Source organism: Oreochromis aureus, linkage group 9, assembly GCF_013358895.1.
Source record: "Oreochromis aureus strain Israel breed Guangdong linkage group 9, ZZ_aureus, whole genome shotgun sequence".
Lineage (NCBI taxonomy): Eukaryota > Metazoa > Chordata > Actinopteri > Cichliformes > Cichlidae > Oreochromis > Oreochromis aureus.
In genome coordinates, this window is record NC_052950.1 from 37,437,609 (window position 1) to 37,454,423 (window position 16,815).

The 16,815-nt window shown below is 44.8% G+C and overlaps 1 protein-coding gene across 12 annotated transcripts in view; it reads right to left on the reverse strand.

Annotated features, from left to right (window-relative positions):
• LOC120441802 (zinc finger protein 729-like) overlaps positions 1 to 11,728 on the reverse strand; it is a 69,852-nt gene extending 58,124 nt beyond the window's left edge. For 8 of the 12 annotated variants that reach the window (XR_005614298.1, XM_039617221.1, XM_039617223.1 and 5 more), the window contains exons 1-3: positions 9,870 to 11,728; positions 7,517 to 7,654; positions 1,582 to 1,932 (exon numbers count right to left, since the gene is read on the reverse strand). The gene's annotated coding sequence lies outside the window, so the exon portion shown is untranslated. Of the gene's footprint in view, positions 1 to 1,581; positions 1,933 to 6,216; positions 6,680 to 7,516; positions 7,655 to 9,869 lie in introns of those variants that run through there. The other 4 variants (XR_005614299.1, XM_039617218.1, XM_039617219.1 and 1 more) reach the window with 4 other exon arrangements.
• Positions 11,729 to 16,815: the final 5,087 nt, after the last annotated feature.

Genomic DNA, 16,815 nt, shown 5'->3' on the forward strand with positions numbered 1-16,815 from the left:
GTTTTTAATGTTAGTTATAATTCAGAATTGGCGACTGAAACACGTAGGACACATAAGAACATCAGGAAATAAAACCCCGATAAATATAACCTCAGTAAAAGAAGTCAGTGTCACCGGTGATTATTACAGCTGTGTACCGGGGCCTGCGCTTTGTCGGCGGTAATAACAGCTCAATTGCTTGGGAGGCGAGCGGGTCTATCCCACGCTTTGCCGTGAGACTGGGCTGGGCAGACATCTCCGAAATCATCGAAGCACTTTTGCAAAGAGGCTGTATCTTGACAATCCGACCACACATATGAAGATTAAACCACTACATTCTCGGCTAAAAAAGATATTAAAACAGTATTTGGTGACACACAAACAGGGTTTTTTTCAAAGTTCAGTTCTGTTAGTTTCCACATGCCGGTTGCTGTGTGCTAAAAACAATGGCCACCAGGCCAAAGCAATGGTTTTGACTCGATCAGCGTTAACCCCACCCCCTGAGTTTGATGGGTGAGGCTGACAGATAAAATTAATTCATGGTGAGAGCCAGGTGCCAGGACTGCCAAAATGAAATAAATAAATATATCATTAAATAATTAATTAAATGTGTCAATAATTAATTAATTACATGTGTCATAACTATTTAATTAATTAATTCCAATTTTAATTAATTATTGCCACATTTAATTATTTAATGGTGTATTTAATTAATTCATTATGGCAGTCCTGGCGTTCCATACAAAGCAGCAGAAACAGACTCAGTATCTCCATCACAGTGGATCACAATATGAAGCACTTTAAAGTGGCTGCTGCTGAAAACTTCAACTATAGAAAGACAACTGAATAAAAGACCTAAATTCACTCTTTGTAAACATTTATTTCATATAATGAACAAATGCAATTGTAGTCGGGTTTACCTGTGAAAAAAAAAGAAAACAAAAAAGCTTTAAACCTTCAAATATTCAAGTGAGTAAAAATATCTGATCAATGACAAGTGGAAAAAACTTCTGCCCTTGATACGCAAAACTAAATAAAGTCCAACATTCAATCCACAACATGATTAAAAACATTCTTCTTCTCCCAAATCACCCAGAGCTGCACATCAACCTCCACAATATATTTTTATTCTCTGTGCTTTCAAATATGAACACTGTTTACTTTCATCTTCCTGTGCATCACTTTACAGCAGCCAGACTCATTAAAATGAGACTTTGTAGGAGTTCACTTCCTCTCATGTGTTCATCCACAGCAGCTGGACAATAAAGTTTATTGTGACCCTGATACTGCAGCAGATCGCTCTGATTTCCTGTTATCACTTAAATAGAAATGAGGCTGTAGAGGTTTGGTGCATGCAGAAAAACAGCTGCAGGGACAATGAAAAGACTTTTCTGCTCCAACTTTCTGCCAGCAAACGCTCAACTTCTCCCAGCATGCTGAGCTAATGATTAGTTGGTGTTTTTCTCCAAACACTCTCTCACTCTTCTCTCAACGTGTTGACAATAAACTGTGAACAGACACCGAGGAGAGCAGCAGAAGACCTCATTCAGGAGCTAAACTCAACATGAACTGAACTCACAGTAAAGTTAGCTCGGTGCTTACCTTTAGATGAGCCCACAAACCGAGAGAAACTCCGTGATGAAGCTGGAACTCTTTCCAAACACAGGAAACAGATCAGGGAGCAGAGACCCACGTGGTTCACGCTGATCTCAGCTACGATCCAGGAGACAAGGGTGGGCAGATCGATGCAGATATCGATCCAGACGTTGGTAGTGGTATATGATCGACACTTTAATTTGTTTCTCTCCTCCAAGTTCACTACTTTACTCCCATTTCACGAAAAAGCAGCTCTCTACGCTCGACTCCTCTTCTTCCCCACCCCCTTCTTCCTGCTCGTCTTCTTCTTCTTCTTTGCGGTTGGCAAACAGCAAAATGGTGCATTACCGCCAACAACTGGTGTGGAGTGGGGACCGAAATGACAATAAATAAATGAATGAGTGAATGAATAAATAAATAAAATATTCAAGTTCTCCGGAACAAATGGGTCTCCCGTAATCCTGCTCTTCTTCTTCTTCCTCTTTTACGTATTATTGGCGGTTAACAAACAACTGCATGGTGCATTACCGCCACCACTTCATATCCTCCCAAACAACCTTGCTTTTCTCAAAAACTAAAACAAGGCCTGATAACTTTTATCCCCCGACTCCTGTAATAACCCAACAAGATCCAGTTTCATAATAATGCTACTGAGATTTTGGACAAATCGTCTCCTCTCTACCGTATAATTCCGACACTGCAAAATAACATGCTCCAAAGTTTCATCTGCTCCACAATAATCACATTTCCCTGATGCATGGTTCCCTACCAAGAATAGTGTAGAATTCAATCCCGTATGTCCAAATCTTAGTCTTGACAGCACCACTTACTCTCGCCTACTCCTTCTTGTGGCTCTCCTCACTCCCACCCCCCTTTGAATTTTATTTTGATCCGGGACCCATACAAACATTACCGATAGACCCATCATATGTATCCTGTAAAGAGTTTGCTGAACCTCTAATAAAATATCTGACCTACCTGTACTGCTAATAGAATCACTATCATTTCTCCTGTAAAAACAGACAATCCACTATTAATCCTCTTCCCAATTTTAACCATAAAGTCCAGAATTACTACTGCCACCCCCACTTGACTAGCTGGCTTCTTTGAAGCATCCGTATATACCTGCACATACCCATAATACTGATCTATGAAACTCTGAACTCTTTTTGAGTCTAGATCGCCTGCCCCGTCCTTACTCTTCTGGCGCAATAAACCAAAATCTACAGCTGCTTCAGGAAGTATCCATGGAGGGATTGCAGGCCTCGGCACTCGCCGACATATGTCTAAGTGGTCCAATTTATATCTCTAGCTCTTCCCCCCACCACCCATCCAAAGCTCTTTAACTCCCTCCTGCCCTACTCCCAGCAAGGTCTAAGTACATCCAATGTAAGGTGACCCGTCCCCTGACCCTGTAAGTTTGCCCAATATGTCAATGTAAGCCGTTCCCTCCTCAACCCTAGTGGCATTTCCCCCGTCTCCACCTGCAAGGGTACAGTGGGCGTCGTCCTAAATACCCCCGTACAAAGTCTCAACACCTGGTACTGAATCAAATTTAGTTTACTAAGAGAAGTGTCTGCTGCCGAATTATATGCCACACAACCATAATCTAACGTTAACCTTACCAATCCAGTGTATATAGCCCTCAGGGACTCCCTATCTGCTCCCCAATCCTACCCAACATCAAAATATTCAAAACTTTTTTACACTTACCCACCAAGTCCTGAACGTGTGCACCCCAAGTTAACCTCTCATCAAACCACAAACCCAGAAACTTAAATTTCCTCACTCTTTCTAATCCCATGCCATATAGCTTTAATTTCCTCATTAACCCTTTTCCTTGTAAAAAAAACAAAACAAAAAACATTGTCTTAGTCTTATCAACTGAAAACCTGAATCCCCACCTATACGACCATTCTTCCACTTTACTAACTGCTTCCTGTAACTTCTTTACAATAAAACCAACATTCCTCCCTCTCCTCCATAAGGCTCCATCATCAGCAAAAAGTGAAGAGCCCACCCCACCCTCTATGTCATTAAACACATATTAATCATTATAGAAAATAAAGGACTCGCTATGCTCCCCTGAGGAGTCCCGTTCTCTACAGAAAACCTCTCCGAATAAGTCTTTCCAATCCTCACTTGTATCTGCCTACCCTTTAGAAAATCTAAAATACACCTATACATCCGCCCCTTAATACCCAATTTATGGATCTTAATCAACAAACCGTCCCTCCACAACATATCGTAAGGCTTCTCTAAATCGAAAAACACTGCCACCACACACTCTTTATTAATTTGAGCCCTCCTAATTTCATACTCTAAACACAATACTGGATCCATAGTACTTCGCCCCCTTCTAAATCCGCTTTGATATTTAGATAGAAACCCTCTGCTTTCTACATAGTACATTAATTTCTCATTAATCATACGCTCCATAACTTTACAAATATGTGATGTTAAAGCTATCGGTCTATAATTACCTGGCTTGGTACCATCCCTCCCTGGCTTACATATAGGCACAACCACAGCCTCTTTCCAACTTTGTGGCAGATTCCCACCCTCCCAAACCCTATTATACAACCCCACTAACTTCTCTTTGGCTGACTCGCTCAGGTGATCCAACATAATATAGCACACCTGATCTTTCCCTGTCTGTGTTAACTTATATTTCCAGAGCACTCGATGTAACTCTGACTTATTAAAAGGTATATTCAAAAGATCATCTGTATCCTCTACCATATCCAACAAATCTCTATTCTCCATAATTGTCCTGTCCTTCCCCCTACTCCCTTCTTCACTAACATTCCCTGTGCTATGGATTTCGACGAACGCTTTTGCCAACATGTTAGCCTTTTCTTTATCCTTCACTGCTGTTACCTCGTCGTCCTTCATGATTGGATAACCATAATCCCTTTTTAAACCATTCATCCTCCTAATCATTGCCCATACACTATGAATGTTCGTCTCCCTCCCCAATGAATTACAATAACCCCTCCAGAAGTCCCTCTTTGCACTTAATTAATCGTTCTTCTTACCTTGGCTTGCAACTGCTCAAATTCAACAAGATTCTGATAGCTAAGATTACCCTTCAATTTCTTAAAAACCTTATCACAACATTTAATCACCTTATCACACTCCATTGTCCACCATGGCACAATCTTCCTTTTCCCACTACCCCCTTTTCTCTTGATGACCCTGCTTGCTGCCACTAAAATGGCTTTACAAATTGAGTCATTTAAATCGCCCACCCCTACATTCATATCAACCTTTTGAAATTCCTGTTCACTGAGTACCTTAAATACATCCCAATTAGCCTCACTAAAACACCATCTCTTCACTTCCCCAGTAACTTGTCTCTCAATGCTCAGCCTCACCTCAATCTTTATAGGATAATGATCACTCCCTATTGTTGTAAGTTTCATTACCTCCCATGAACATAAGCCTGCCAATGAATTGGACAGAAACGTTAGATCAACAGCCGATTCAATCCCTGTTCTAACATCAACCCTAGTACCACTCCCATCGTTCAAACACACATAATTCTTCAAATCCAACAACTCCTCAATCGCTTCCCCACTTCTTCCCGCTCTGCTGTGATTCGTTACTTTGCAGTCATGTGACGCAGCTGTGCTTCGCAAGTAGTTGAGGTACCTCCTATTTCCTTCCTTCTTTTTTCCTGGCCTCAACAAAAACTTCATCACTGGTAGGAGAATTGCTAAGGACTCAGTAGAAGAGGAGAGTGGTGCTGAGAATTTGAACAGTCTTACTATTGTCTCTCCTAAACAATAGGTGAAACTACAATGTGCAGAAGATGCACTACAAAATGTGCATCTTGTGTTCTAACTGCTGCTTTATTGTCATTTAAATGCAAAGAGCTTCTGGAAAATAATATGAAAAGGTTATAAGAAGGTTAGAATTTTAAAGAAGGAATGGTCATTTCACATTGAAAGGCTACAAAGAGACACTGTATCAGTTTGTTACTTAAAGTCATGAACAGGAGTATTTCTACTGCATGTTTTTTTGTTTTTTTGTTTAAAGTGCCACGTGCGTGACCTCAGTATGACCTGAATTTAGAACAGAAAAAGAAAGGTAATATATTCCTGAGTTTAATTATCCACAAAATTATCACATTATCTGTAAGATTAAGGTTAACTCTCGGTGTCCTGGTGTGTACCGTCCCGTAGGATGCTGCGTGCCCTCTTGAGACAGCGAGTGCTATACAGGTCCTTCACGGAGGAAAGAGGATGTCCAATGATATTTTAGGCAATATTGATGACCCTCTGGAGTGCCTTTCTGTGTGCTGTGGTGCAGCTGGAGAACCACACATCGATGCAATATGTCAGCACACTTTCAATGGAGCAGCGGTAGAAGACGGTCAGCAGCTCCTTCTTCAGGTCTATTTTTCTGAGGATTCTCAGAAAGTGGAGACGCTGTTGGGCCTTCTTTAAAACTGCAGAAACTTGAAACTGGAGACCCTTTCCACACACTCCCCGTTGATGCTGACAGGCTGCAGCTCAGACTTCCTCCTTCTGAAGTCAACTACCAGTTCTTTTGTCTTGGTGGTATTGAGGTGCAGGTTGTTATCTACACACCAATCTGACAGCCTCTGAACTTCAGCTCTGTACGCCGTCTCATCTCCCCCAGAGATGAGCCCCACCATGGTTTGGGTGCCTTGAAAAGCACTATATAAATCCAATCCATTATTATTATGAGGCTTGGGCTGCTGCTGCTGTCTAATGTTTTTGCTGCTGCGACCTCTGGTCCCTTCACCTCAAAGCGTGCGAAAAAGTGATTCAGCTCCTCCGCAAGCGCCACATTACCCTCAGTCAACATGGTATTGCAAGGTTTGTAGTTGGTTAAGTGCTGAACTCCTTGCCATACCTGTCGTGAGTTGTTGTTGCTGAAGTAGTCTTCGATCCTTCTCTTGTACGCTGCCTTGGCTTCTCTGATGCCTCTTTTCAACTCAGATCTGGCTGCACTGTACTGCACACCATCACCGGATCTAAAAGCGGCGTCACGTTGCCTTAGCAGGACCTGGACCTCTTTAGTCCTCCAGGGTTTCTGGTTGGAATACACCCGGAGACGTTTGTCCACAGTGACACTATTGACACAGAAGTTAATATATGAGAGCACTGACGTTGTGTGCTCTTCAAGGTCCTGATGTTCGAACACGCTCCAGTCCGTCTTTTCAAAACAGTCCTGCAGCTGATGTGATGTGCCTTCTGGCAGATCACAGAAGGCACATAGTAAAATTTTACTAAAGATGATTAAGCTAGGGCAACTTACCCATTTTAAGTATACTGTACAGTAGGGATGGGTACCGGTATCCGGTGCCATGATGGCACCAGTTCTGACATAAATGGTAGTAACCAGACCGAAAAGCAGCGCACATTTCGGTCTTTTATTTCGGTGCCTTTTTTTCCTGAGCTGTGATACACTTTAGATTCTAGCCAATCATTTTACGTTCCCTGATAGTAGGCGGGTCCAGGTACGTACGTTCTTTTAGAGCAGAGCTACAGATTAAAAATGCCCAAGGGAAGTGCACGCAAAAACACACACAGAAACCTCTGAGCTCACCTTTGAAATGCAAGCGCACCACAAGCCAGACTCTATTTCACCTCTATTTCATATGCTAAATTTTGGCCGCGTCTTAGAAGTTTTCCCCGTTTCTTGCAACAGAAGCCAGTCATAGACAAAATTAAATGTGGAAGGTAACGTGGGCTGCAACTAGACTCAACGTAGTATGTTATTAGTTTCTTGTTAGAGGCAGTTCCTATGTCACACTGGAATTCAGCCTCAACTTATGCTGTTAGTATCTTGTGCCGAAAACCAGACACCAACAAATTTAATGTGAAAATACGTGTAACTCAGTGAACAGATTAATTTGGAAAGCCCAATATGCACATTTGGTATTTATAATACAACAGGCTGTGCTTACCTTTTTAAATTTGGACCGGTCCTCTGTTCGCCTCGTCTCACGATCTCACCACAGGCCAAATCGGCCTTCCTCAGCACACCAAAGATCTGGGTTACGGCACCAAGTTGTTAAAATCTCCCAATTCTTTTCATCTTTGGGCTGAAGGAAGGACAATACTTGGTGTATAAATGCTGAATCAACCATTATTTATTTCCATACAATTCAACACTTATGAGCACAAACCATCATGATGGGGAGACCTGCATGCAGAGGATCACAGCAAATCTCAAAATGGTGACGGGTTACTCAGCTTCTTATAGCCTCTAGTAGCCCCCACCTAGTCGTAAAAGCCTAAACATTCACATTCTTTCTCTCACACGGCGCCTAAGTTATGACCTCGGCTCCTTGTTTTTCTGTTCCCAACAAGGTGGTGGTATGGAATGTGGTCTGTCTCTTCTACTATCAGAACAACAAGGCCTTCTGCACCCAACATTCTCTTCATGATTCAGCAGTATGAAATGTCAAGAAACAGTGTTACACATTCAACAGTATCGGATAATGCAAATCAATTTAACAAATGTAATAGTTATCACCTTCTTCTAATTCAGGAGAATAATGCAGACTAAAACTGCAATCTTTAATTAGGGGTATAACGTGGCATAAGATAATATAATAATCTCACAGAAGCAATCAAAAGTCTGGCTGTACTTCACAGCAAAAGATGCAAACTCAGCAGGCTGCAACAAGTGCTTTAAGCTGATACTGTGATACTGTCAAAGGAGGTAACACCTCGAATCTGATGAAACACCTGGTGACGCATAGCGTTTTTTTAAAAGCCGAGAAATGCGCTGTATTTGATAGCTTGCTGCAAGACCTCACACCGAGCACATCTACTGCGGGCTACTAGCAACATCCCCCAAAAACCCGAGGAGGAGAGTCCTGGCCCCTAGCCCTGCCAGTGTAGCAGAAATGATGAGGATGATGATGGCAGCAGCAGCCGTTCTTCTCTGCGTGAGTAGCTTAATGTTGTTCGTGTGCAATTTACGTTGAGTACACTAACCTCGTTATTACATTAATGCATGTAAGGTGTCACCAGTTCGTAATTGAAGTGAGAGACAAACGACCACAGGTCCCCTAGGAACACCTATTGAATCAATCCAGGTAGGCGAGTCCGTCCTGGGATCATAGGCATGTGAGCCTCTCGTGCTTCTCTCCCTCAAAATATGTCTCCTACGTCTGGCTGTCAATGTGCGTGTGTCACGTTGTGGAATGGCTTTTACCTTAGTCCCTATAAGCATCAGTGGTGCTCCTAACCGCACCATAGCACATGTCCCCACACTCCCCAAAGGAACACGCACCAAAAGGGTGTTATGCCCACAGTAATAATACAACCCACTTCTAGCCCATGTACCTATCAGGGTGTTTGTGTCACTTACATTATTTGTGGTTCTCCCTGGGAGTGTCCTCGCACACCAACTTGGGTCAATTTCACCCAGAGTGTACTTTACGCTGTCCGTTAAGAATTCAAAGCATGTGTAATTATTTTATTTGGGTATAAATGATCCTGTTTGTGTGCGCTTGTCAATTGGTGGATATAAACCTGACAGTGTGGTGCAATCGCCTGTATTCACAGCTTCCCTAGTCAGCCTCAACATACAATTATATCCCCACTCATCCTCTGGATACAGAGGCGCAGGCTCCGTAAACAAATGAGGTCTGGCGGTGGCACAGGCAACACAATCACCTACATGCTGTTCCCTAGCATTTTGGGCCACCCAATCCAGCCAGAGATTACGGTCACTGAATCCTGTGGCACGTTCGATTAAATCTTGTGGTTTCAGACGAGTGTAGTCGACTACGACTACTTTCCTATCTGAGTTTTGGTTATCTTTTATCAGTGATGTCCCATTATCCCTCATTACAGGCTTTATTGGATTAGCTTTTTTAAGAAAATTAACCTTAATTAACCCCTTTGGGTCTGTCCCTGCAGTTTCCACACCCAGAACTAAATATATTGGTTTCTGACGCCGCCAGTTCCCCAATGACAGAGTCAACGGATTCTGGGTTGGACTATAATCCCTTTGAAGTTTTAGCTCATTCCCTGGGCCCTGTTCTGACGCCTCCCAATTTTCCCCCGTGTAACCTCTTACCTGATTCCAGCTCCGACACCAGTTGTCATAAGGTCGCCTGCCCCTCTCACAATGTGTATTCATTGCATAATCCCAACACACCCACACATTAAATCCTCTCCAGCTACTGTTTGCTCCCTTACAATCAAAAACATCACACAAATCAAATGTGAAAGAAGTTGTGGACCCATTAACGTAGTCCAACTCTAGCCCACCATACGTGCTGAGGCACTCATCCCTTTTACCTGAGCCATTGCGCTTAGACTTTCCGGGTGACTCAATCAATTTGGACTCTGGAGTATGTGGATCTCTGCGTCTGGGCAATTCACCTGTCTGCCAAAAAACAAACAAACATATCAAAACACTGACACATGCCAACACCCCCGTTATTTTCCAATTACCCTACAACCCCATATTTTTGGTTCCCATACTCTCCTTCAACTTTTAGACTGGAGCCCCAGCCTATTAAACTTCACGCCTCTTTGCCACCTCCTCTTTGAGTCGGGTGATTCTCTGCGATCCCCCTCTTCTTACTTCAACCTAACCAGGTAGACTACTGGTTGGTCGTTGCACGGGTGAGAGGATTTATTCTGCCTCTATTTCTTTTTTACCACCCGTGTTGTTTGGACATGAGCTTTGCTCCACCAAGCTCTCATCGGCTACTGCACATTGAGACCAATGGTACCAGGTCTCGCCTCTCCCCTTCAGTTGGACCGCTGTTGTGGTCCTAGCGGTCACTTCATATGGCCCCGTCCACCTCGGCTCTTTCCACTTTCGCTTAATGACCTTCAGCCACACTGCTTTGGCACTGGGGACGGACCTGTCCACCGTGCTCACTCCTGCTGCAACCTGTTGTGTGAAACTGGACACAAGAGCTTTTAATTCTTTCCAATATTCCGCATGCGTTCTGTTACTTTTTATGTTCTCTTCAGCCGGGATCGCTGTCCAAGGAGCTGGAAACTGTCGTCCTGTCAACAGCTCGTACGGCGTGAAACCTGTGAATTGGTTAACACAACATCTGATGGTCACCCAATTTAGCCCCGTCTGCGCACAAATTTTCGCTATTTTATTTTTCAAATTTAGGTTCATTCTTTCTACTTTTCCTTGGGACTGAGGATGATACACTGTCCCAAACCTGTGTTGCACCCCCAGAATCCGTTCTACTTCTGCCAAATCTTTATTTTTGAAATAGGTCCCATTATCTGACTGAATTCGTTTCGGGAACCCATGTCTCGGGATGTAATGATTAATCAAACATTTAATCACACTTTTAGAATCCTCCCGTTTTGTAGCCCATGCCTCTGGCCAGCCGGTCAGGGCATCTACACTCACCAACAGATACCTGACTCCTCCTGGACCCACGTCGATCATGTCAGTAAAGTCGATCACAATCTCTTCTCCTGGTCTTTCTGGAATGGGAAACTTACCTGCTTCTGGCTTTATTACTGGCTTTGGATTGTGCTTGCCACAAATCAGACACGTCCTGGCTTTCTCCTTAATCATGTCTTTCAAAAATGGATGCCACCAATGGCACAGATGTCTCTCCATCTGGGCCACACCCACATGACCGAGCCCATGGGCTTCGGTGATCTTCTGTTTTGCCAGTTTTTCAGTCAAGACAGGTCTTCCCTCGGGTCCTCTCCACAGACCTCCTTCCTCCCATGCTCCTCTGCTCTTCCACACCCCCTTTTCCTCTGGGGCTGCCTCCTCTTGGGCCTTTCTGGCCTCCTCCAACATGTTGACTCCTGATTCCTCTTCTACACTTATTTGCACCATCTGCCTTGGTCCTTTATATCCTGCAGCTTCTTTTGCGGCTTCATCGGCTTTCTGATTGCCACCATGCCAGTCCCCGAAGAGTGACCTTTACATTTTATAATACTTACCTCTTCCGGGTCTTCCAAGGCCTGTTCAAGTTCTTCCATTTCCTTCTTGTGGCAGATTGGTGCATTGTCTGCTCTCCTGAATCCTGCTCTTCTCCATTGGGCAAGCTCCACATGAGCTGCTCCAAAAGCATAAGCTGAATCCGTGTAAATGTTGACTTTTTTTCCTTTAGCGAGTCTCAGGGCTCGGCTCAATGCAATTACTTCTGCTCTCTGCGCCAACTGCTGCCCTCCAATTCTCTCGGCCTCTTTCACTTCAAATTCAGTCCCATTTCTGCAGACTACAGCATAGCCTGCTTTCAGTCCTTCCTAGGGATGGGTATCGAAAACCGGTTCTTGTTGAGAACCGGTTCCCACTGTTTCAATTCCTTGGAATCGTTTGCCATTTTTGCAAACGATTCCCTTATCGATTCCAGTCGCCTGAATGAGCGTCACCACGTTGCGGGCGTCGGGCGTACCTGGCAGGAAACACGGCGCCTAAGTGGCTCAAAGCGCTAAAAGTTCGGTTATACTGCTACGAGAACGGATGACAACAGGGCAACTTGCAATACTTGCAAAGTAGATATTTCATTAAGGGAGGAAACACTACGAAGATGCAAAAGCATTTGCTCACAAAACACGCGATGAACTTAAATGAATGTTGTGTTTTTAATTCTGCTCCGGACTCGTGAATCTCAACCCAGCAGCAGCAGCGGTAACGTTCGCATGTCCTCTCCCGTTAATGCGGCAGGTAAATAATCAACTAACAGTGCATATTATGTTAGCGCGATCTGCCTTATTACAAAACCTGCCATTACTGTGCATTTAGGTGACCGTGATGAGAGAGACAGACAGAGTCTGGCTGGCGCTCGCTGGCAGTTGTCCCTGCAGTCCACCGGTAGCATCTCTTTTCAGGCCTGAATGTCACCGAGCAGTGACTAAGTTTGTGGTCAAAGCCTTGCAGCCATTTGCCACAGCAGATGGTAAGTGAATGTGTTTAATTGTAGGCAGGGACATTACTGGATATTCTTGTGTAATTGCTACAGAATAATTTATGTTATACTTTGTTATTGCTACAGAAGAATATTTATTTTATTATTTTACATTTACATTTTTTTTTCCCTGGGGACCCTGTGACACCCCATTGAAGAGCCGTAGGCTGTGGATCTCTTAAGATCTCACTGTTGGGTTTGTAAGGCCATGTTACTCCTAAATTTCTATCTTGTTCAAAGAGAAGATATAAAACAAAATTCTAAGCTAATCGACCTTAGTGTTCTCTTTTTAAAAATAAGAATCGATAAGAGAATCGATAAAGAATCGAATCGTTAAACAGAATCTAAAATGGAATCGGAATCGTGAAAATCTTATCAATACCCATCCCTAGTCCTTCCTCATCTCTGTAGCAGCACCCATCTGTGAACCAGTCTTCAGCTCCCGGAATGGGCTCCGCCTTCAAGTCTTCTCTGATTTTCTCTTCAACTTCTGCTCTCTTCGCGCAGTCGTGCGGTTCTCCTGACCCCATTAAATCTGCCATATTGATTCCTTCATGTGTGAATGTCAGATTTGGAGCGTCCAAGACTTTACTCACTCTCTGCTGTGTCAGTGGTGTCATAGTAAAGGCTTGTGAGTTAACATATGCCACTACACTGTGTGTCGTCAGTACTCTCAATGGATGCTCCCTCACTATATGTGCTGTTTTTTGTATGATTTTGGCCACCCCAACTGCATGTTGTGTGCATACAGGGTGCCTTGTCTCCAATGGATTCAGTCTGATGCTGACGTACATAAGTACATCTCTCCCTCCCCTCTTTTTCTGAAACAACACCCCATTCACTATCCCATGTGCCTCAGAAACATCAAGATAGAAGGGTTCGTTATAATTAGGAATGGCAAGATCAGTAGATCTTGACAGGTCTTGCTTCAGGGTGATAAACGCCGACTCAGTGGCCGATGTCCATGGCAGTTCAGCCCTAAGGTTACAGACACCCACCTTTTTCACCAGATCTCTCAAAGTAGCTGTTTTTCCCGCATAATTTGGTATGAACTGTCGGCTGTATCCTGTTAAGCCTAAGAATGAAAGCAGCTCCTTAACCGTGCGCGGTTTTGGATGTGTTAGAATCTGATCTCTGTGTGTGTTAAGCAACCCCACAGATTTGTGAGCAATGACATGGCCCAAAAATGTTACCTCTGGTCGGACCAACTGCAACTTCTCTTTACTTACTTTGAACCCACACTCAGTGAGTCTCTTCAGTATGGTGAGTGAGGCTGCCGTACATGCCGAAGCCGACGGAGCTGCAATGAGTAAATCATCAACATACTGCACCAGTATACACCCCTCTGGTAGGTGACATGGTGAGAGAGCCTCTTTCAACACTTGATTGAAAATCCCAGGGGACAACGCAAACCTTTGTGGTAACCGTGTGTATCTGTACTTTCGCCCCCTGTATGTGAATGAAAAAATGTCTCTAAGAGACTCATGTAATGGGAGACAGAAAAACGCGTTAGCTAGATCAATACACGTGAACCACTTTTGATCTGGTGTTAGTGCTGTTAATGCTGTGTAAGGATTTGGAACAGGCACAGTGTCAGAACGTAGAACGGCATTAATGGCTCTCAAGTCATGTGCCATCCTGTACTTTCCTGTCCCATGCTTCTCTACTGGCAAAATTGGTGTATTCCAGTAGGACTGTGAGGGCTCAAGCACTCCTACTTTCAGTAGCCCTTGAATGGTTTCTGCAATCCCTTCCTCTGCTTCTGGTTTGTGTCTGTACTGCGGTTTCCAGATTGGTGTTTCAGACTTCAGCTGGAATAAAACAGGCGAGCAAGTTGCCAGGCCAACATCTGTCGGTCCTGCTGACCACAAGGTGTCAGGAAGAGTCGCCAGTGCGGCTACTGCATCAGCATGGTCTATTCTTTCTCTTCCATGGATTCTGGAAACCTGCTCATGTTCCAACATCACTGCGTCATTTGACAAGCAAGTGATACGGTAAATTTTGCATTTTGGCGAATACCAAACATCGGGAATCTGAGTGGCTCGCCAACAGGCTTCGTCCAGCGCTCTCCTGACCATTGTTCCCACCTCCTTCGCCTGATGACCCTCATGGACCGCCAATGTAATATGGGGCGCTGAATCAGGTCCCATATTGAACCAAGGCCGTTGTTCTTCGGTCAATTTTACTGCTGCCGCCACGCCTTCGGGGCCAATATAGATGTTATGACAATGCACATTCCAGGTCTGACCCTCAAGTTCAGACTGGAATTGGTCCCTGTAAATTTCGTCATCATCTCTATCATAATAAAGAGTGACGTGGTATGGATCTCTGGGAGGAGAGTACACTGCCAGGCTCATAATCCAAGGTTTCCACAGCTGATATTGTCTTAGAATGCCTTCTTCCACCAACTGGCCCCAGTATATGTCAGCTGTCAATTGTTCACAGTCTTGTAGCAAGTACTGGTTCTTAGAAAGTGTCCCCAGGCACGGCAATTGTTTTCCTCCCGGAAGTGTAACTGTTAATCCATCAGGCGAACACATGATAGTGGCTCCCAGTTTAATGAGCAGATCCCTGCCCATCAGATTCACAGGCACGTGAGGAGACACCACATATCTGTGCTTCAAAGTCTGTTTTCCCAGCTCTGTCCGAGCTGGGTCGGTTACTGGCACAGTCATCGGAACCCCAGAAAAACCCACGACACTCACCGTGTGATTGGAAAGTGTTGCACTGCTTGGTCTTTGTCTCAGCGTTGAGTAAGTCGCTCCAGTGTCCACCAGGAAGGTCATTTCAGTCCCTTCCACGGTCATTGACAACATAGGATCTGCCATTCCTACGCTGCCAGATCTCTCTGGGTTCCATCAGTATAGCTCCTCATCCCCGCCCCAGTCGGCTAGGGGATACTGAGCCACCGGCGCCATGCCTGGGTTTGATGTCCCATTGTTTGGACTGCTCTGCCTCGAGGAGCTCCACGTGCCTGGGGTGAATAATATGTTCCTTGTTGGCTCGGTGTGGGACAGTTGCGAGCCCAGTGTCCTTGTCCTCCACACCTATGGCATCTGTTGGGATCCAGCATAGGTCCCCCCAGACCACGAGCCCTTAGTCCTCCTCCCCTCCTGTATCCACCACACCCTCTGTACGACCTGCCAGCCCCCCAATTCCCCGCGGGTTGTCCTTGCCTTGGTCCATTGACGGGCCATCGGTCATCAGGGTACAGATTTGGGTCCAGATCTGGCCAGTCGGGCCCAGGATCGCCCTGAGGCTTTGCCACCAGCATTTTCTTAGCTCCCTCCTTACTTTCCTTTTTCTTTTCACTTACTTTGTTTTTGGCCTCGGCCAGTTGCAGTCTCAGCAGCTGCCCTTGCGACTCCTCCAACTCCTTTTTCTTGTTGGTCACCTCTTCTTTTTCCAACTCAAGTCTATGGATCACATGTCTCTCCGATTTTGTAGAATTTGCAACCGCAAAGTCTGGATTCTTTTCTAGGTCAGCTCTCACTCGCTCGGGCAGACCTGCCAGCACCGCGGAGCGAAAACACGCCCTATGTTCTCCCTCTTGTCCTGGATGTTCTCCCATCTGCATAATCCACTGTTCTTTTGCATGTTCTATAAACTCTCTAGGAGTGTGTTCTGGGCTCCACACTATTTTAGGTGTGGTGCCAGTGTTGGGGGTCGGATATTTGTCACGCACTGCATTCGCGAGAGCATTTCGCACCCTTTCATAGGGGACGTCATTTGCTGAACACATAGTTCCTGCTATCTGTTCCACATCAGCTAGACCACCTCCTCTCATGGCTCGCCCACCCACTGCTCTAAAATCACCCAAGGCCAACTCTTCTCCTTCTGTTAAACTCTGCAACTTCCTCAGCCAAGCGGCTCCTCCCTCTGTGATCGGGGGTAGTTGCTTCACCAGCGCCTCCAAGTCTCTGATGTTATAGGGCTGATACACTGGTTCTCCCTTTAGCCCGTTCATCAAAGGCATAGAGAGTGGCAACTCATCTTCTGTGTCAAAGTGCCCCTCCTCAGTCTGCAATGCAATGCTCTGCCTCTGGTTCTTCTCAAAGATCGACTGTCTTTTGTCTCTTTGTTCCCCCAAAGTCCTTCCTGAGCAAAGCGTCCTCAGACCCAAGTCAGCGTGAAACTTTGGGGCTAACCCTTCAATCCCCAAAGTCGACGCTTCCCGTGATTTCTGTGATTTTCCTATCGACCTCCTAATGTCCTTCTCCAACGCTTCAATCCTCTGTTCTAGTACCTCCTCCTCCAGTTCTTTCAACTTCTCTTCCAGCTTCATCATGGCTTCCCGGTTGGTAGACATTTTTCCGACAACCTCCCCCTGCCACTGATTT